This window comes from Entelurus aequoreus, linkage group LG14, assembly GCF_033978785.1.
Source record: "Entelurus aequoreus isolate RoL-2023_Sb linkage group LG14, RoL_Eaeq_v1.1, whole genome shotgun sequence".
Classification (NCBI taxonomy): domain Eukaryota; kingdom Metazoa; phylum Chordata; class Actinopteri; order Syngnathiformes; family Syngnathidae; genus Entelurus; species Entelurus aequoreus.
The window spans coordinates 54,103,940-54,126,611 of NC_084744.1; the positions used below are offsets into that span (position 1 = coordinate 54,103,940).

Consider the following 22,672-nt stretch of genomic DNA (forward strand, 5'->3'; position numbering starts at 1 on the left):
TGGGCTGTTGAGTGATTGTTGGATTTGCTCCTTGCTAGGAACCACATTTAAAGTTGACAGTAGCTAAATTCCGATATGAACTTTCTTGAGACGGTTTTGTAGAATCATCCTGCATCAGGCAGACGGACACGGAGAGATCCAAGCTCCACTCCTCCTGACAGCTGTTAAGGTGCCCTTGAGCGAGGCACTAATACAGATGCATTCACTGTACTTGTAAAAAAATATATATATATATACATATATATATATATATATTAGAACATCAAATTAAGCCATTCAGGTTGTGACTTAATGGATGTGGTTTTAATAGCCTTTGGTGCAATGATAAAAATCATAGTGTGAAAGGCAAGCAAAATCAGCCTATTAGACATTTGGAGCGTCGTCACACCAGGGACTCGGCCGTTCGTAACGACTCGGGCGAAATTCCCCCTCCCTCTTCCGCCCCGCATCCGTGCTCTGGCGTTTGCTTGTCCGATCACTTCTATTTTCCTGTATTATTGCAATTTAGCCCTTGGGTGACGACTGGTACTAATTGCTTGCGAGAAGTGGAATCGCATTAAGAGGACATGTCTTTATTATGCACACACGTGTCGTGGTGGGGGAGAGTGTCTGCATTGTACTTCATGTATTTGTCACATGCAGTACCTACAGATTGTATAACATACAGTTGTACCTTGGTTTTCATATGTCCCGGTTTTAGTACGATTAAACTTGGAGACTATAAGGCTGCAAAAATAATTTAGATTTAGAATTTAGTCTTTGCATCTACAATTAAACCCTGACAATTAGATGTGCTCATGGGAGAGAGAGGCTCAGGAACATCCCAGGAACACCATACCTACCGTAAAGCATGGTGGTGGTAGTGTTATGCTCTGGGCCTGTTTTGCTGCCAATGGAACTGGTGCTTTACAGAGAGTAAATGGGACAATGAAAAAGGAGGATTACCTCCAAGTTTTTCATGACAACCTAAAATCATCAGCCCGGAGGTTGGGTTTTGGGCGCAGTTGGGTGTTCCAACAGGACAATGACCCCCAAACCCATGGCAACAATGAAAACAGACACAGAACTAAATCAACAACTAAGGAAATACTAAACTAAGCAAAATATGATCCGGGCAACGGATCATCACAGTAACCCCCCCTTAAGGGACGGATTCCAGATGTCCCAAGATAGAAGAAAAAAAACAAAAACAGTACTAGTCCCAAGGACAATGAAAAAGGAGGATTACCTCCAAATTCTTCAGGACAACCTAAAATCATCAGCCCGGAGGTTGGGTCTTGGGCGAAGTTGGGTGTTCCAACAGGACAATGACCCCAAACACACGTCAAAAGTGGTAAAGGAATGGCTAAATCAGGCTAGAATGAAGGTTTTAGAATGGCCTTCACAAAGTCCTGACTTAAACGTGTGGACAATGCTGAAGAAACAAGTCCATGTCAGAAAACCAACACATTTAGCTGAACTGCACCAATTTTGTCAAGAAGAGTGGTCAAAAATTCAACCAGAAGCTTAAAGTTAAAGTCCCAACGATAGTCACACACACACTAGGTGTGGTGAAATTACCCTCTGCATTTGACCCATCACCTTGTTCCACCGCCTGGGAGGTGAGGGGAGCAGTGAGCAGCAGCGGTGGCCGCGCTCGGGAAGCATTTTTGGTGATTCAAGCCCAAATTCCAACCCTTGATGCTGAGTGCCAAGCAGGGAGGTAATGGGTCCCATTTTTATAGTCTTTGGTATGACTCGGCCGGGGTTTGAACTCACGACCTACCGATCTCAGGGCGGACACTCTAACCACAAGGCCACTGAGACTGACAATATTATGCAAAAGCAACTTCTCCTACCTTCTGGTACCTGCTGATCTGTATTTGGGATCTGTGTACGTGTGTTTTAGATCCACATGTTTAGATCCATGTACGTGTGTTTTAGATCCACATGTTTAGATCCATGTACGTGTGTTTTAGATCCACATGTTTAGATCCATGTACGTGTGTTTTAGATCCACATGTTTAGATCCATGTACGTGTGTTTTAGATCCACATGTTTAGATCCATGTACGTGTGTTTTAGATCCACATGTTTAGATCCATGTACGTGTGTTTTAGATCCACATGTTTAGATCCATGTACGTGTGTTTTAGATCCACATGTTTAGATCCATGTACGTGTGTTTTAGATCCGCGTAAGTGAGTTTTAGATTCGCGTACCTGGGGTTTATATTTGCGTACGCGGCGTTTAGATTTGCGTACGCGGGTTTTATATCCTCGTACATGTGTTTTACATTCTCGTACGTGTGCTTTAGATTCTCGTATGTTTGTTTTAGATCCTCGTACGTGAGTTTTAGATTCGCGTACATATGTTTTAGGTCCTTGTACGTATGTTTTAGGTCCTCGTACGTATGTTTTAGGTCCTCGTACGTATGTTTTAGATCCTCGTACGTGTGTTTTAGATTCTCGTACGTGTGTTTTAGATCCTCGTACGTGTGTTTTAGATTCTCGTACGTATGTTTTAGATTCTCGTACGTATGTTTTAGATCCTCGTACGTATGTTTTAGATCCTCGTACGTGTGTTTTAGATTCTCGTACGTATGTTTTAGATTCTCGTACGTATGTTTTAGATCCTCGTACGTATGTTTTAGATCCTCGTACGTGTGTTTTAGATCCTCGTACGTATGTTTTAGATCCTCGTACGTGTGTTTTAGATTCTCGTACGTATGTTGTAGATTCTCGTACGTATGTTTTAGATTCTCGTATATGTGTTCTAGATTCTCGTATATGTTCTAGATCCTCGTACATGTCTTTTAATTTGCGTACGTGTGTTTTAGATTCTCTTACCTGTGCTTTAGCTTCTCGTACCTGTGTTTTAGATCCTTGTACGTGAGTTTTAGATTTGCGTACGTGTGTTTTAGATCCACACGTTCATATTCTCGAACATGTGTTTTAGATCCTCGTACGTGTGTTTTAGATTTGCGTATGTGTCTTTTAGATCCATGTACGTGTGTTTTAGATCCGTGTACGTGTGTTTTAGAACCGTGTATTTGTGTTTTAGATCCACACGTGTAGATCCTGGTACGTGTGTTTTAAATCCTCGTAAGTGTGTTTTACATCCATGTATGTGTGTTATAGATCCATGTACGTGTTTTAAATCCTCGTATGTGTGTTTTAGATCCATGTATGTGTGTTTTAGATCCAGATCCATGTATGTGAGTTTTACAACCGTGTACGTGAGTTTTACATCCGCGTTTGTGTGTTTTAGATCCGCATTTGTGTGTTTTAGGTCTGCATTTGTGTGTTTTAGATCCGCTTCCGCCTTTGTAGTCCGATGCCGTAGTCGATAAGCTTCTTCTTTTTCCTCTATCTTCTTGTTATGGGACATTCATCCTCCGCTGTTGCCATTTCTAATATAAAGTAGTGTAAAGTTCTTACTTATGTCTGTCAGTAAACTCGCCATGAAAGCGCTAAAACATACCGGTGTAGTGACTTTTCATTAATCACCCAAGGAACTTTAGTTACTAGAGAGTTCCGGTCGGACGGTTTTTCACGGGACACATTGTTGTTGTTTTCGGATGAGGAGATGCTGCTCCGTTATTTATTTAAGTAAAGTCTAAATGTCATTAAAACAGTTAAAGATGACGGAGAGAAGACGCTGCCGAAGGTGAGCCACGTAAATAAGACCGGCCAAAAAACGGCGCATTTCCAGAAGCGACTGCCAGAAAGCGGCTTGAAGAAGACATATCTATGCAACATTTTGACCAAAGAACCACCATTACATGTTATGTAGACCACAAGGAAGTGTTTTACATTAAGAAAAAAATCATAAAAATATGACTCCTAATGCGCCTTGTAATCCGGTGCGCCTTATATATGAAAAAAGATAAAAAATAGACCATTCATCGGCAGTGCGCCTTATAATCCGATACTTCAGTACGTTTTTTTTCCATAAAGGAGAGATTGTTAGCGACCTGTAATGCCAGGCCTGACTTTATTTTGTATTTTTTCCATATTTCCGTATCCTTTCCTGCGCTCTTATTTTCGTTTTTGCATGCCGTTTGCCTTCTGCCACCCCAGCAGGCGCGAAGACATTGATACGACGTTGACTATACGTGCATGTCAATGAAAACCGACTTTAAAGCAACGTTGCAAAACAGTCGCATCGGAAAACCGAGACAACGTCGGTGTCTAACGTTGGATCCACGTTGTTGATTAGGAAATGACCTCAGTGTTTCCCATAAACTGCCAAGATACCTGTGGCGGCGGGGGCGTGGCTATGGGAGTGGTCACATGACATCATCGAGTAATTTCCATAATTTACTACAATGATATGATTTTCTCTAAAAAGGCTCAAAAAATGTATACTTACTAATTAATAATAACAGTTTTGTTTTAAACGTCCATCCATCCATCCATTTTACAATATAATTACGACACTTTATGTACATATTTATATACAGATTTGAACAATAAGTTATTCACTGAAATATATTAATTGTGGTTCCTACAAAAAATATATCTTATAAAATATAAAAGCTAAAATGTCTCATAAAGCTCTGCCCCTTTAATTAGTGCATACTAAATAATTTAACTTTAGCCTACTACTACAACCATATTATTTACCAGCAACATAAAGTGAAACAGAGGCAGAGGTGTCCTGCCACAGTCAGTAACAAATAAACAGAAAACAGGAGTGGTCAAATACAAATAAGGCAACAAGAGAAGTATCCTACACTTCTCTTTTGTAAAGTAAATCTCAACAGCCTATATGGGCATCTACATCAACTATATGATTTGCCTGAGAAGCTGGACAGGACAAAAAATAAAACATTTTATTTTTATTTGTGGAGGACGTAATTATTTCGTGGCGGGCCGCCACAAATAAATGAATGTGTGGGAAACACTGGACCTAAGTTGTTTCAACGTTAGGTTTGAGTTGCTCAATGTCAGGACCTAATTCAACACGTTTCTCAACATTTTTTTAATGTTTTCTGCCTGCTGGGACTCCCGTGGCCCTCACCTGTCCCTGATTGGCAATCTGGGCACACCTGATCCAGATTGCTAATCAGGCTTCTTTATATTCCGGCCTGCCTTGCACAAGGGGCTCGATCCTTGCGACCTGTGGTGTTGCTTGTGCTCGTGTTTCCTGTGGACTTCCCCAGGTGGAGTAGTCCCCACTTTGTTTAAGATATTAAACCACGGGTGTCAAACGTACGGCCCGAGGGCCGGATCAGGCCCGCAAACAGGTTTTTAGCCTTAGGATGAGTTTGCGAAGTATGAAAATGAACCGGAAATTTTCAAATGAAAGAAACTGCTGTTCTAAATGTGTCCACAGGATGTCGCAATAGCAATTCTTTGTGTCTTTGTAGATGATGCTACATATGTACACAATAAACCACAGTCGAGGAAAATGATCAAACTACATAAATAACATCCTGTAATTAGATTTACAGCCAGATTGCCTCTTGTATTACAAACCCCGTTTCCATATGAGTTGGGAAATTGTGTTAGATGTAAATATAAACGGAATGCAATGATTTGCAAATCCTTTTCAACCCATATTCAATTGAATGCACTACAAAGACAACATATTTGATGTTCAAACTCATAAACGTGATTTTTTTTTTTGCAAATAATAATTAACTTAGAATTTCATGGCTGCAACACGTGCCAAAGTAGTTGGGAAAGGGCATGTTCACCACTGTGTTACATGGCCTTTCCTTTTAACAACACTCAGTAAACGTTTGGGAACTGAGGAGACACATTTTTGAAGCTTCTCAGGTGGAATTCTTTCCCATTCTTGCTTGATGTACAGCTTAAGTTGTTCAACAGGCTTCATAATGTGCCACACATTTTCAACGGGAGACAGGTCTGGACTACAGGCAGGCCAGTCTAGTACCCGCACTCTTTTACTATGAAGCCACGTTGATGTAACACGTGGCTTGGCATTGTCTTGCTGAAATAAGCAGGGGCGTCCATGGTAACGTTGCTTGGATGGCAACATATGTTGCTCCAAAACCTGTATGTACCTTTCAGCATGAATGGCGCCTTCACAGATGTGTAAGTTACCCATGTCTTGGGCACTAATACACCCCCATACCATCACACATGCTGCCTTTTCAACTTTGCGCCTATAACAATCCGGATGGTTCTTTTCCTCTTTGGTCCGGAGGACACGACGTCCACAGTTTCCAAAAACAATTTCAAATGTGGACTCGTCAGACCACGGAACACTTTTCCACTTTGTATCAGTCCATCTTAGATGAGCTCAGGCCCAGCGAAGCCGACGGCGTTTCTGGGTGTTGTTGATAAACGGTTTTCGCCTTGCATAGGAGAGTTTTAACTTGCACTTACAGAGGTAGCGAACCAACTGTAGTTACTGACAGTGGGTTTCTGAAGTGTTCCTGAGCCCATGTGGTGATATCCTTTACACACTGATGTCGCTTGTTGATGCAGTACAGCCTGACAGATCGAATGTCACGGGCTTAGCTGCTTACGTGCAGTGATTTCTCCAGATTCTCTGAACCCTTTGATGATATTACGGAGCGTAGATGGTGAAATCCCTAAATTCCTTGCAGTAGCTGGTTGAGAAAGGTTTTTCTTAAACTGTTCAACAATTTGCTCACGCATTTGTTGACAAAGTGGTGACCCTCGCCCCATCCTTGTTTGTGAATGACTGAGCATTTCATGGAATCTACTTTTTCACCCAATCATGGCACCCACCTGTTCCCAATTTGCCTGTTCACCTGTGGGATGTTCCAAATAAGTGTTTGATGAGCATTCCTCAACTTTATCAGTGTTTATTGCCACCTTTCCCAACTTCTTTGTCACGTGTTGCTGGCATCAAATTCTAAAGTTAATGATTATTTGCAACAAAAAAAAAAAAGTTGATCAGTTTGAACATCAAATATGTTGTCTTTGCAGCATATTCAACTCAATATGGGTTGAAAATGATTTGCAAATCATTGTATTCCGTTTATATTTACATCTAACACAATTTCCCAACTCATATGGAAACGGGGTTTGTAGTTTGACCTTGTATTCACCTCTGACGTAAGGGGACTGGGGTGTCACGACAGTGTGACGTGTCGTGTGCTGAAACTGCCGTGAATCAGTGGGTGCAAACAAAGTTGTCTGAGCACAAAGCCATCGTCCGTGCCTTTTCGGATATAACAAGAATACCAGCACGTTGATTAAGTACTAAATTGAACCCCCCACCCCCTCGTCCCTTCCTGCTTATCCCCTAATTGAAATGTATCCATTTTATTCATATGCATTGTCCATGTTTTCATCTGTGTAAAACTTTATAATGAATAACGAAAACCGAGGTACGACCGAAGTGGAATTTACTTTCCTATGGTAGTGCAGGACCACTGCTGCTACCATCCATGCACAGACACCCCAGGGGGAACCTTCTACAAAGGCTTAATGGCTGATAAAAGCTAACGATCTTGTGACTACACACACACTCACACACACACACACACAAAGTCTTTTGGGTGCTACGGCAGACTTATTTAGTGCAGGCATTGAAGGCGATATGTATCATCTTCGCCATAATCCCCACTTTAATTTCGTCTTAAGGGAATAGCATTATGGGCTCTGAACAATTTATGGCCCCGTGTGTTGAGGACTATACAGCGAGTGGTATTCTGAGAGGGATCGTGTGTGTAAATATGTGTCTGAGTGTGTAGGTGGGAAAGGTAATCCATTGTCCTCCCTCCCGACTCCCCTTTTCTTTTCCAAAGCACTTTCTGCAGTTATTGGCGAAATGGCCTTTTGCCGCAATTATATCTAACAGAGCGGTGCAGGGGACCATATATTTACTGGCAATGCAAGGAGAGTCTGATGTATGGCCGCTCGGGTCCACTATTGCAGGGGTTCTAAAACTCTGGTGGGTGCACCACTCGTGGTACGCGGGCTCCATCTACTGCAGGGGTCGACTACCCAAAACGTCAAAAGAGCCATATTGGACCATAAATACAAAAAAGTTATCTGTTTGGAGCCGCAAAAAAATGTTTACGACTTGTATAAGTGTTATAATGAAGGCAACACATGACGTAAGTGTCTATATTAGCTATATTAGCCTACTATCAAAATGACTTTAAACTTCTTTTATAAGTGTTATAATGAAGGCAACACATGACGTAATTGTCTATATTAGCTATATTAGCCTACTATCAAAATGACTTTAAACTTCTTTTATAAGTGTTATAATGAAGGCAACACATGACGTAATTGTCTATATTAGCTATATTAGCCTACTATCAAAATGACTTTAAACTTCTTTTATAAGTGTTATAATGAAGGCAACACATGACGTAAGTGTCTATATTAGCTATATTAGCCTACTATCAAAATGACTTTAAACTTCTTTTATAAGTGTTATAATGAAGGCAACACATGACGTAATTGTCTATATTAGCTATATTAGCCTACTATCAAAATGACTTTAAAAGTCTTATATAAGTGTTATAATGAAAGCAACACATGACGTAAGTGTCTCCATCCATCCATCCATCTTCAACCGCTTATCCGGAATCGGGTCGCGGGGACAACAGCTCCAGCAGAGACCCCCAGACTTCTCTCTCCAGAGCAACATTTGCGACTTCCTCCTGGGGAATCCCGAAGCGTTCCCAGGCCAGAGAGGAGATGTAATCCCCCCATCTGGTCCTTGGCCTGCCGCGGGGCCTCCTCCCAGTGGGACGTGCAACAAGGACCTCCCTAGGGAGACGCTCGTGAGGCATCCGCACGAGATGTCCGAACCACCTAAGCTGGCTCCTTTCCAAGCGAAGAGCAGCGGCTCTACTCCGAGTCTCTCTCGGGTGACTGCACTTCTCACCCTATCTCTAAGGGAGATGCCAGCCAGCCTTCTGAGGAAACTCATTTCGGCCGCTTGTATCCGCGATCTTATTATTTCGGTCATTACCCACACTTCATGACCATAGGTGAGAGTAGGAATGTAGATAGCTCGGTAGACCGAGAGCTTTGCCTTCTGGCTCAGCTCTCGTTTCGTCACAACAGTGCGGCAGAGAGACTGCAATACTGCCCCAGCTGCTCCGATTCTCCGGCTGATTTCCTTCTCCATCTTTCCCTCACTCGTGAACAAGACCCCGAGATACTTAAACTCCTCCACCTGGGACAGAGTCTTGTCCCCTACCCGGACTGTACAAACCATCGGTTTCCTGCTGGGAGCCATGGCCTCAGATTTGGAGATGCTGATCCTCATTCCAGCCGCTGAACACTCGGCTGCGAACCGATCCAGTGAGAGCTGAAGGTCACGAACCGAAGGTGCCATCAGGACCACATCATCTGCAAACAGCAGTGACGCAACCTTTAGCCCCCCGAGACGTATACCCTCTCCGCCATGGCCACGACTCCGCCTAGAAATCCTGTCCATGAAAATCACAAACAGGATAGGTGACAGAGCGCAGCCCTGGCGGAGACCAACCCCCACTGGAAACGGATCCGACTTACATCCAAGCACCCGGACACAACTCTTGCTTTGGTTGTACAGAGATTGGATGGCCCTCAGCAGGGTTCCCCTCACTCCGTACTCCCTCAGCACCTCCCACAAGATCTCCCGGGGGACGCGGTCATACGCCTTCTCCAAATCCACAAAACACATGTAGACTGGATAGGCATACTCCCAGGCCCTCTCCAGGATTCCCGCAAGCGTAAAGAGTTGGTCAGTTGTTCCACGACCAGGACGGAATCCACATTACTCCTCTTGAATCTGAGGTTCGACTATCGGCCGGACCAACCTTTCCAGTACCTTGGCGTAAACTTTCCCAGGGAGGCTGAGTGGTGTGATACACCTGTAATTAGCACACACCCTCTGGTCCCCCTTTTTGAAAAGGGGAACCACCACCCCAGTCTGCCACTCCCTCGGCACTGTCCCAGACTTCCACGCAATGTTGAAAAGGCGTATCAACCAAGACAGCCCATCAACACCCAGAGCCTTCAGCATTTCTGGACGGATCTCGTCAACCCCCGGAGCTTTGCCACTGTGGAGTTGTCTAACTACCTCAGTGACTTCACTCCGAGAGATCGACGTCGATCCCCCATCATCCTCAGGCCCTGCTCCTATCAGGGAGGGTGTGTCTGATGTATTTGGGTTCAGGAGTTCCTCAAAATGCTCTTTCCAACGCCCTACGACTTCCTCACTTGAAGTCAGCAAAGTCCCATCCTTGCCGTACACAGCTTGGATGGTTCCCTGCTTCCCCCTCCTGAGGTGCCGTATGGTCTTCCAGAACAGCTTTGGTGCCGCCCGATAGTCCTTCTCCATGGATTCCCCGAACTGCTCCCACACCCTCTGCTTAGCCTCATCCACAGCCACGGCCGCTGCCCTTCGGGCCCGTCGGTACCTTGCAACTGCCTCCGGAGTCCCCTGGGATAACATACCCCGGTAGGACTCCTTCTTCAGTCGGACGGCTTCCCTGACCACCACTGTCCACCAGGGTGTTCGAGGGTTACCGCCCCTTGAGGCACCTAAGACCTTCTGGCCACAGCTCGCAGCTGCAGCTTTAGCAATAGAGGCTTTGAACATTGCCCATTCCTGTTCAATGTCCCCAACCTCCACAGGGATGGCAGAGAAGTCCCGCCGGAGGTGGAAGTTGAAGTCCTTCCGGACAGAGGACTCCTCCAAACGTTCCAAGTTCACCCGCACTACACGCTTGGGTTTGCCAGGTTCCAGAGGTTTCCCCCGCCATCTAACCCAACTCACCACCAGATGGTGATCAGTTGACAGTTCAGCCCCTCTCTTCACCCGAGTGTCCAAAACATACGGCCTCAGATCAGCTGATACGATTACAAAATCGATCATTGATCTTTGGCCTAGGGTGCTCTGGTACCAGGTACACCTATGAGCATCCTAATGCTTGAACATGGTGTTTGTTATCGCAAGTCCGTGACTAGCACAGAAGTCCAATAACAATCCACCACTCAGGTTCAGATCAGGGAGACCGTTCCTCCCAATCACGCCAGTCCAAGTATCACTGTCATTGCCCACGTGCGCATTGAAGTCCCCCAGCAAGACTATGGAATCCCCTGCTGGCGCCCCATACAGGACCCCATGCAAGGTATCCAAGAAGGCCGAATACTCTGAACTCTTGTTTGGTGCGTATGCACAAACAACAGTCAGAGTTTTCCCCCCTCCAACCCTAAGGCGAAGGGAGGCGACCCTCTTGTCCACCGGGGTGAACTCTAACGTACAGGCACTCAGCCGGGGACTCGTGAGTATCCCCACACCCGCCTGTGCCCTCACACCCTGAGCAACTCCAGAAGTGAACAAGGTCCACCCTTGTCCAGGAGTGTGGTTTCAGAGCCCTTGCTATGCGTGGAGGTAAGCCCCACCAGATCCAACCGGTAGCGCTCCACCTCTCGCACCAGCTCAGGCTCCTTCCCCACCAGCGTAGAGACGTTCCACGTCCCGAAAGTGGTCCGTCCAGAGCCTCCACTTTCACTGCCATCCACTTGGCAGCGCACCCGACCCCACTGGTTCCGACCGTGGGTGGTGGGCCCACGTGGCGGAGAAGATGGTGTGTCCATGTAGCTTCTTCGGGCTGTGCCCGGCCGGGCTCCGTGGCTAGCCCGGCCACCAGGCGCTCGCTGACGAGCCCTACCTCCGGGCCTAGCTCCGGTGGAGGGCCCCGGGCTTCCTCCGGGCCGGGTAACGCATCCTCTTTTAGTGTAGTTCATGGGGGGTATCGTAACCCTGATGGGGGGGGGCATTCGGGTGCTACACCTTGCCCAAGGGTGACCCGGAACTATGTAAGGCAGGGGCGTTCAACTCCCTGAGGCTTAATACAACTATATACTATACTATATTAGCTATATTAGTATTTAAAAAGTCTTGTATAAGTGTTAAAATGAAGGCAACTCATGATGTAAGTGTCTATATTGGCTATATTAGCCTACTATCAAAATGACTTTAAACTTCTTATATAAGTGTTATAATGAAGGCAACACATGATGTGTCTAAATTAGCTATGTTACCCTACTATCAAAATGACTTTAAACTTCTTATATAAGTGTCATATTGAAGTAAACACATGACGTAAGTGTCTATATTAGCTATATTAGCCTACTATCAAAATGACTTTAAACTTCTTATATAAGTGTTATAATGAACGCAACACATGATGTGTCTATATTAGCTATATTAGCATTTAAAAGTCTTATATAAGTGTTATAATGAAGGCAATACATGACGTAAGTGTCTATATTAGCTATATTAGCCTACTATCAAACTGACTTTAAACGTTCTATAAGTGTTATAATGAAGGCAACACATGACGTAAGTGTCTATATTAGGTATATTAGCCTACTATCAAAATGACTTTAAACGTCTTATATAAGTGTTGTAATGAAGGCAACATATGACGTAAGTGTCTATATTAGCTATATTAGTATTTAAAAAGTCTTATATAAGTGTTTAAATGAAGGCAACACATGATGTGTCTATATTGGCTATATTAGCCTACTATCAAAATTACTTTAAACTTCTTATATAAGTGTTATAATGAAGGCAACACATGATGTAAGTGTCTATATTAGCTATGTTAGCCTACTATCAAAATGACTTTAAACTTCATATATAAGTGTTATAATGAAGACAACACATGACGTAAGTGTCTATATTAGCAATTTTAGCCTACTATCAAAATGACTTTAAACGTCTTATATAAGTGTTATAATGAAGGCAACACATGATGTAAGTGTCTATATTAGCTATATTAGCCTACTATCACTACTAACAATTATTGGCCAATGCATTCACATCTTATTTGAATACTAACACTTTAGCTTGAATTAACAAGAGGAAAACTTTTGTGTTCATTTTTGATGAAAAAATAAATAAAAAATTCACTAAAAGTACAGTAACCATCATTTTATCAGTAGTTACTTCTGCTTTTGTTTTTCAACATAAAAATAAAGTACAACCAACATCTCTTTAGGTTGAATGAACAGTAGATTTGCCTCAAAAATTAAGTGCAACCAAATATTTTCAGGTTAAAATGAGCAGTGGTTTGATCTGCCACTACTCTCATTTTATTAAACGGCTACAAAAGGACAGGGGGCTTAGACGACCATTGTGTGTGTGTCTGGACAAGGATAAGGTTAGGTGGGATTTACCCAAGATAACCTTAGTGTAGAAGGAGCCTTAGGACAAAGACTGCAGTGGTGTCCCAGTACGTTTTGCGTTCGCAAGCATCATTCCATTTGTTAACAACGTTGTTTAAAGTTATTCATTATTTTCACATTTGAATGTTTAATTGTCAGACGTGTGAGGAGCCATTAATCGTCTTCATCGTTTGTCGTTAAAGTCTAAGCTGAGTGGTGAGTTTTAATGTTTGACTAAAACATTTGCTGAATGGGTAATGGGTTTATACAAGTTTGATACTGGAAAGTTTTAATCAAATGATTTCCTTCAGGTCTGTTACGTTTGTTTGTGTTTCTTCCCCTATTGTTTCACACTCATTCACTGCTTCAGCTGCCAATCAACCGTTTCCTGATCCCAGCTGATCCTCATTTCACCTGTTAATCAGCCCGCCAACCCCGGACCACCATTCATCCTCCCATCCTGCTTTGTATGTCGCCTTGATAGACTCTACTTTGTCTTTGACGCTACTTTTGTTTTTGCACCCATTTTGTTCAGCTCTACGCTTAACTTGTGCCACCCGTTTTTTCGTCTTCATTTTTATTTATTTTTTTAACCTTTCAACTGTCCGTGTTTTGTAAGTATCTGTTTAGTGTGCAGCCTAGTTCTGGGAAAGGTTAGATCAGGGGTGTCAAACTCGTCTTCATCGAGGGCCACATGGCAGTTATGGTTGCCTTCAGAGGGCCCTGGTTTTGGGTTTTGTATGAGCTTCTTCATAGAAACAATCAAACTCCTGTACCACTGCGTAGCCCAAAGAAAAACAACAACGACCTCGACAGCGCCAAAGGCCAAAGAAAAGAGACGGGTTCTAAGAATAGGTTTAAAAACACACAGGTTGGCTCATTTGCAAGGGCGGATCATTCCCCTGTTTAGACGCCACAACAACAAAGGCATGTCCCCTCTGAGCTTGCATTTTGTGTTTTGCAGGGCCAGGAGCAGCTGATCAGCCGACCTGAGTGAGCCGGATGGTGTGTGCAGGGCACGGCAGTTCAGAAAGGTAGGGCGGCGTCCTTTAAGGGATTTAAAAGTTCATTACAGTAATCCAACCGAGTGGCGATAACAGTGAGGATTACTGTTTTAAAGTAGCAGTAGAGTGGAAAAACTAGTGAAAATACCGTCTAAACATCACAGAATGCAAAATGCTACGAATTATTGAATATTTCGCTCCGAATGTCCTCTGCATTTTCCGTAGATTCGGGGGTCAAATGACATCGCGATGGGAACACTTCTGCACTCTGACCATATTATTAGATCAGTCATACTGGAAATATGCAAAAATTGGAAGGAGATGTTCTGTTTTGCATTCACTTATGTAAGACAAGAACACATGCTTGGCTTTTTTTATGCATTGGAAATCGTAAATAGTTAGCTAACAATTGAGTCAACGGATCGTGGGTCCTATAACCGGTCCACAAACCCCTCTAAAAACATCCTGAAACAGCTAGCAATACTCCATTTACAGTACATGTCATGAAAATGTATTTAATATGTGTTAGAATAATTGTTTCTAAATTATCACAAAAACGTTGTGTTACATTGAGGGTCTGGTGAGAAGACAAAAGCTGTCTTTGAAACCTACCAAGAGTAAGGCTCGTAAAACTCCACTGTGGGAAGGGGAAAAGCAAGAGGAAGGTGTTTCTGTTTTCTCTCATGTATGGTAATCAACCGAAAGATATTGTTCTAGCCCAAGGACTTCAAAGCGGAGAGATGGCAGGATCTGCCCAATTTCCAGACAAACTCTTTTTAAACTATTTTTATGGACCTCTTTTTGAACTGGTTTACGAACGTCTTTTTGAACTATTTTATGGACCTATTTTGGAACTATTTTACAAACTCTTTTTGAACTGACCTTTCCTGTGAATTGTTTACGACCTTCTCTGTGAACTTTTTGCGACCTTTGTCCTTTGGAAACAGCGGTGACCATGTGGTCAGGGAGGGTCCAAAATAAAAGAAAGAGGCGTGCAATCTTTTGGCAGAGCGTGCTGAGATACTGTGCAAGGGTACAGTGTACAGACGACTCTCCTCAATATTGAGTCCAAATTGAATTCTGTCTCTGTTTAATTATTTGCCTCTTGTCTTGTTTAATAGATGTCATCAGTGTTTGAACCTGACAATATGAGTGTTATTGTTATTACGCCAAAGCAGACGCCAACTTTAGCGGCGCATTGATAGCAGTGAGCTAATGCTAGCTTACGCTGCTAAAGTTGACACACTTCTGCTTTGTCCAAAACATTCTAAAAGTTAATTCTGGATTATAATTCATGCATCTCTTACCTGGTAGTAGTAGAAAAACAAGTGGACTTTATATGCTTATTTGTGTTTCATTGTATTCATTAAACCATATCCAATTGTATTAACAATTTGCAAAGTATGCGACAATACCGTCGAAACATAACAAAATACAAAATGCTACAAATTATTGAATATTCCACTCCGGATATCTTCGGCAATTTCCGTAGATTCAGGGTCAAATGACATCACGATGGGAACGCTTCTGCACTCTGACAATATTATTAGATCAGTCATACTGGAAATATGCAAAAATTGGAAGGAGATGTTCTGTTTTGCATTCACTTATGTAAGACAAGAACAACATATGCTTGGCTTTTTTTATGCATTGGAAATCGTAAATAAATAGCCAACAATTGAGTCAACGGATCGGGGGTCCTATAACCCGTCCACAAACCCCTCTAAAAACATCCTGAAACCGCTAGCAATACTCCATTTACAGTACATGTCATGAAATTTAACTTAATATGAGTGGTATTGTTATTATAAGCGCCAACACAGACGCCAACTTTAGCGGCGAATTGATAGCAGTGCTAGCTTACGCTGCTATAGTTGACACACTTTAAGCCGACGGCTGCTTCTGCTTTGTCTAAAACTTTCTAAAAGTTATTTCCGGATTATAATTCATGCATCTCTCACCCGGTAGTAGTTGCCATGGTCCGAAATGCTGGTCGACTTTGACATCCTCCGAGATGGTGAAAAAGACAAAAAAAATTAGAGCTAGCTTTGGCAACTTTTTGGCAACTCATCGTGAGGATTGTGATTGATTCTTCATCGAAACAGGATTATGTAAGCGCCTTGTCGGTCAGGATCCCAGTGAGAGTGGAAATCGTACAGTAAGTGTTTGTTTTATTATAGTTAGTTTGTACGTTTAGCACTGTGTCGGCGAATAATGAGGAAGTGTTGATATGTATCTAGGAGTGAAACGCGGAGGCGGAGGTTGTTCAAGGAAGAGATATTTGTTGGAATTGGGCCCGTTGTTAGCATGACATTGGCAATAACAGTTAAAAAGAGCATCAGACTTGTGTCTTCTTCTGGATGCTACAATACATTATTTTAATTTGGGTTTTTTTCACGCAAAAAGACCCACATTTTTAAGTGTGGATAACATATTACCGTGGAACTTTGCCACAATCAAATACAGAGGAAACTGTAACGGTACAGTGGAGAAGGAGACGGCACGGAGGCAGGGACGTTGTTAGCTTGCAGAGTGTTTATTAAAATATATAAATGAAGTGTGTGGCTAATCCAAGTGTATACTGTGTGACCATGTGTAGCGATTATATGTGGAGTGTTGAGATCGGTGCGGAAGTCTGGAAAGGGCAAGGCAGGCTCGAAGGTCCGGGTACAGGCAGGTGGTTAGGGGCTGGAGCGAGGCGTCGTTGTCCGGGGGCAAGCGTGAGGTCAAGATCCAGGAAGGCAGCAGGAAGTCCAGAGGGGATACAGGGAGACGAGACACACAGCTCGAAACCAGGGGATTGTGAAGGGCTGATGGATGACGTCACAGGACAAGACACAATGAGCACAACGGAGGGAAACACAAGGAAGCACATAGGCAAGAAAACTAGAGACATGTCGTCGTCGGCGATCACTCGAAACGAGTATGATTGTCCTCCTGTTGATAGGATTGCCTTCAGGAGAACGCCTGTGCGTGGAATCTTTTAAAGTGGGGAGACTGGTGCACAGACAGCCACCACACAGTCCTTGGCAAAGAGAAGGCCAGGGTCCAATGGCATGGAGACTAAGACAATTAGGGGCCCATCTTTGTTGCAGCCTTCTTCCGCCTTTGTGATCGTTGTGGAGCTTCTATGCAACCATCATCCACCCACTCCGCCGTTGAGGTCTTTTTCGACGAGGGAGACGCGCAGACTCCAACGTCACTTCTTCGCTGTGGGGAGCTGTATCCAGTGGCAAGGGAAACCCAGGATGACCGGCACCTCCTCACAGCTGCAGGAGGCTGCCGGAGCTCCGGTCTGTCGGAGGACCGCCTATGGTGCGCCTACCAGCACTTGCTTTTCTCTCAGGGTGTGCTCCCCTAGCCTTTTGTCTTCCCAGACTAACCCACAAGGCAGCGGGGCAGTGGTTGGGTGATGCCAGGGCGTGTCCACAAAGTGGGCCTGCGCATCACGCCTCTGGGGACTGCAGCTCCGAGATCCCCAGCCATGTTTGCCTTGGGCCGCAGGGCCCTAGTTACCGTGTGTGGCCACGTGGAGGCCTGACAGGAGTCTTGGTGAAGGAGAGGCTGTGTACTGGCAGGAGAAGACTGACGCACAATGCTGCTTCTCTGTTCACCACAAGGGCTAGCCAGTGGCAGTGTCTGTAAGCGAGAGGTTAGCAAGCAGGTGGGAAGTAGACATGCAACCTTCCCTCTAACTACTGCACTAGACGCATCACAACACCCTATAGCAGGGGTGGGCAATTAATTTTTACCGGGGGCCGCATGAGCAACCCGAGCACTGCTGGAGGGCCACACCGACAATATTTCAATTAAATTTTGCTCAAATTATTTTTGATATACCGTAAGATAAATAATAATAATAATAATATTTTCATTTAACCTAACTTATCTTTATTCAAAAGCACATGGCTTTTGATGGTTTTATTTTTAACACTTTCTTACACAATGCTTCCTGATGTGTAATACCATGCAAAAATGTAAATTTCTGTCACTTTATCCTGCATCCTCTTTGTTGTGAACGTAGCACGCCTGTAAGGTGATTGGCGAAGAAGGAGGAGGCGTTGCTGTTGCGGAAATGAGGAGTGAGGATAGACGTGCGTGTGGAACGAACGAGATAAGTTGAGCTGTGTTAGTATAGGTTGCTCAATAAAAGTTTAAAAAGAGCATCAGACTTGGTGTGCACTTCTACTGGACGCTACAATTGGAGTCAGAAGTGGGATGAAATGCCTCTCAGTTCGCCTTGCCATCAAACCTGGGAGTCTTCATTGAGGGCGGAATTCTTCCATGCCAAGCAGCGTGCGCTGCACCTGTAGACGCTGCCTCTTTCCTTCCTCCCTCTCTCTCTCTTTGCGGCGAGCTCCTCACGTTCTGGATTCACACAGACATCCGCAGTGCTGCCGGCAACTTAAGTCCCCACTCAATGTCCTTTCCCTCCCGGTCCATCTTGACAAAGTCGCCAGGAAACATCGTGGCACGTACCTCCCGATGACGTAGCAGGCTGAGCACACAATTAAGCAGCGCAGTATGCACAAAGATTTACTTCTGACACCAATTGTAGCGTCCAAAAGAAGTGCACACCAAGTCTGACGCTCTTTTTAAACTTTTATTGAGCAACCTATACTAACACAGCTCAACTTATCTTGTTCCTTCCACACGCACGTCTATTCTCACTCCTTCCGCAACTCAAGAACACAACATCAACTTCAGCAGGTCGTTACACTATATTCTTTAAACACAGCAACATGTGTACCACAAATTAAAGGCCTACTGAAACCTACTACTACCGACCACGCAGTCTGATAGTTTATATATCAATGATGAAATCTTAACATTGCAACACATGCCAATACGGCCGGGTTAACTTATAAAGTGACTTTTAAAACTTCCCGGGAAATATCCGGCTGAAACGTCGCGGTATGATGACGTATGCGCGTGACGAAGTCAGAGTAACGGAAGTTATGGTACCCGTAGAATCCTATACAAAAAGCTCTGTTTTCATTTCATAATTCCACAGTATTTTGGACATCTTTTGCAATTTGTTTAATGAACAATGAAGGCTGCAAAGAAGACAGTTGTAGGTGGGATCAGTGTATTAGCAGCGGACTACAGCAACACAACCAGGAGGACTTTGTTGGAGCGCTAGCCGCGCTAGCCGCCGACCTCACCTTGACTTCCTACGTCTCCGGGCCGCCAAACGCATCGGGTGAAGTCCTTCGTCCTTCTGCCGATCGCTGGAACGCAGGTGAGCACGGGTGTTGATGAGTAGATGAGGGCTGGCTGGTGTAGGTGGAGAGCTAATGTTTTTAGCATAGCTCTGTGAGGTCCCGTTGCTAAGTTGCTAAGTTAGCTTCAATGGCGTCGTTAGCACAGCATTGTTAACCTTCGCCAGCCTGGAAAGCATTAACCGTGTATTTACATGTCCACGGTTTAATGGTATTGTTGATTTTCTATCTATCCTTCCTTCTATCCTTTATTTTTTTGTTTCTATATGCAGTTAAAGCACGATGCTATCACGTTAGCTCGTAGCTAAAGCATTTCGCCGATGTATTGTCGTGGAGATAAAAGGCACTGAATGTCCATTTCGCGTTCTCGACTCTCATTTTCAAGAGGATATAGTATCCGAGGTGGTTTAAAATACAAATCCGTGATCCACAATAAAAAAAGGAGAGCGTGGAATCCAATGAGCCAGCTTGTACCTAAGTTACGGTCAGAGCGAAAAAAGATACGTCCATCACTGTCTCTCAAGTCCTTCACTGTAACGTTCCTCATCTACGAATCTTTCATCCTCGCTCAAATTAATGGGGTAATCATCACTTTCTCGGTCCGAATCTCTCTCGCTCCATTGTAAACAACGGGGAATTGTGAGGAATACTAGCTCCTGTGACGTCACGCTACTTCCGGTACAGGCAAGGCTTTTTTTTATCAGCGAGCAAAAGTTGCGAACTTTATCGTCGATTTTCTCTACTAAATCCTTTCAGCAAAAATATGGCAATATCGCAAAATGATCAAGTATGACACATAGAATGGATCTGCTATTCCCTTTTAAATAAAAAAAATCATTTCAGTAGGCCTTTAAGCACACGGCTTTACCTTTACTTGGCAGTCCATGTCTTTTTTAAAACACGCCATTCGTCATCAACTTTTCTCTTTTTAGCGCATCGGGGACAACCGTGCATCACGTGTCGCTGTGCAGCGTGTGCGCCTTCACTCACAGGACATACGCCCATAAATAACACTTTTCAAAATAAAAGCAGCACAGTTGTATTGCACGCACGACATAGGTGATTTTTTAAATTTATTTTGTAATTTGTGATTGCCGCTGCGCGCACGAGCATACGTCCACACGGAAGTAATACAAATAACGCTTTTCAAAACAAAAGCAGCACCGTTGTATTGCACACTCGAGATAGATACTTTTTAAAATTTATTTTGTAATTTAGGATTGGCCTCACGCGGGCCGGAAAGTGACGTACAAAGGGCCGGATGCGGTCCGCGGGCCGCAGAATGCCCAGGTCTGCCCTATAGACTGGGCCCACACACACACTAGAGACGTGTAAGGCTTACTGTACTGGTACAAGTAGCTACGTTCTGGCACTGGAACGCAGGACACGCTGGCTTAAGAAGGCAGGGATCTCATCAGCGTCAGGTGTGTTTATTGTCGAGTAAGCCTGCTCGGCTGCGCTCTCAGCGGAACGCACAGCAGAGTGAGAGGTGGCAGGTGTTTGAACCGTAACAGAAACTCTGGGTTTACCCAAAGCGCTTTGTGCAGGTCGCCATTGTAGTCCATTGGCTTCAAAGTTCGGCTAGATTCTGAACAGTCCTCTGTAACTTTTAAAAGGATCTGTCCACTTCTCGTAGCTTTGCGTGTTGAAACAAAAATTAATACACATCATTAAATCGCATAGTAGTTTAAATTCAATGGCTAAGTAAAAACAGTGCAAGATAGTTCCAAAAATCAGTATTCTGTCCCACAGAAGATACTGCAACTCGAAAGCTCCTTTCTCTGTCTCCCTTGTCAGGAATCTTGCATAGAAATGCAGAAATAAGAAATAAACACGTTGACCCTGCATACCCTTAATACAAGTTTTAGAATTGCCTAAACTGCGTTCAGCCCAATCAAAAGTTTCCAAAGTACTTCGTAGCGACTAGGGACAAAATTAGTTCCTGGTGGAACTTAATTTACTCGGGTAATATTTTTGTAGGAAACGCCAGGTGAATTGATAAGTCCCAAAGGTGGAAAAAGGGCCTAATGATTTCTGTCAAGCTAATATTTAATGCGGCCGAGTTAAAAGCTTTCAGCTGCAAGTTGATGATGATTACGAACAACAAGTTACTATGTCAGTATAAAACACATCCTGGGTATTTCTACACCATTTTTTTTTTAAATTTCAGTGAAGAGAACATTTGGGACTATGGGACAATTGTTGGAAAAAAATAACTAAACGTCATATAATCATCGAACCTTGAAAAAAGGACGATTTAAATAACTCATTATGAGCCTAGAATGAATCAATTCATGATGAGTGTGGGTAAACCTCTGACCACAGCAGTACATACTTTTTCTCGGGTGGGTACTTTCTATCAAAGCAGTTGTGTTTTGTTGTAGAGTATCTCCTCAGGCTGAACAGTTTGTCAGCTGGCCAGAACAAACAATCGATTCTGATGTAAAAAATGTAGCATTTCAGTAGAGAGTCATGTTCGCAGTTTTCTGAATACCCTTACTGGCGGCACAGGAGTGATTGTCCTGCCAACAACATTAGTAGGCTTTCAGGAACTTTAAGTTCCTGGAACCTTTAGTTCATGAATCTATTGGTTCCTGTAGAGTTGTGTGTGGTTTGTGTTTCCACATTTCACAGTTTAGGGTAGTTTCTACAAATCAGTCTGAAGACGTCTGGATGGTTTAGTTTGGTACCGTGTTTTTCGGACTATAAGTCACACTTAAAATCCTTTCATTTTCGCAAAAATCGACAGTGCACCTAATGTACGGAATTATTCTGGTTGTGCTTACCGACCTCGAAACAATTTTATTTGGTACAAGGTGCAATGATAAGTGTGACCAGTAGATGGCAGTCACACATAAGAGATACATGTAGATTGCGAGATGACGCCAGTAAACAACACCAAAACTTTAAATGTTCCATTGAAAATAGAGAACATTACACACGGCACTCAAAAATCTGTCAAAATGTTTTAGTACGACTTTGAAGCCTCACCGCTTGATGGATTGTCGGCCCATTACGGATACCGTAGTCCGAGATACAAGTATTACTATGGTGTGTGTATAAGGACCGCACAATGGCACCCATTAGCAGACATATTATCTGGCGTTTTGTTTCACAATATTATGCAAAACCAACTTCTCTTACCTTCTGGTACCTGCTGATCTGTATTTGAGATCTGCATAAGTCGTGAAAATTTGCTCAGGTCCGCCACTGTAGTCTGTGCCGACTCCGTAGTTGATAAGTTTCTTCTTTTCACTATCTTCTTGTTATGGGGCATTAGCAGGGATGATGTTTGTTAAGAAATTATCGATTTCGATGCCATTATCGAATCCTCTTATC

The 22,672-nt window shown here is 43.6% G+C and overlaps 1 long non-coding RNA gene across 1 annotated transcript in view; it reads left to right on the forward strand.

Annotated features, from left to right (window-relative positions):
• LOC133665055 (uncharacterized) overlaps positions 1-15,183 on the forward strand; it is a 141,451-nt gene extending 126,268 nt beyond the window's left edge. Inside the window, exons 3-4 of the long non-coding RNA XR_009828683.1 lie at positions 14,072-14,141; positions 14,829-15,183. This is a non-coding gene — a long non-coding RNA (uncharacterized LOC133665055). The remainder of the gene's footprint in view (positions 1-14,071; positions 14,142-14,828) is intronic.
• The last annotated feature ends 7,489 nt before the right edge of the window (positions 15,184-22,672 follow it).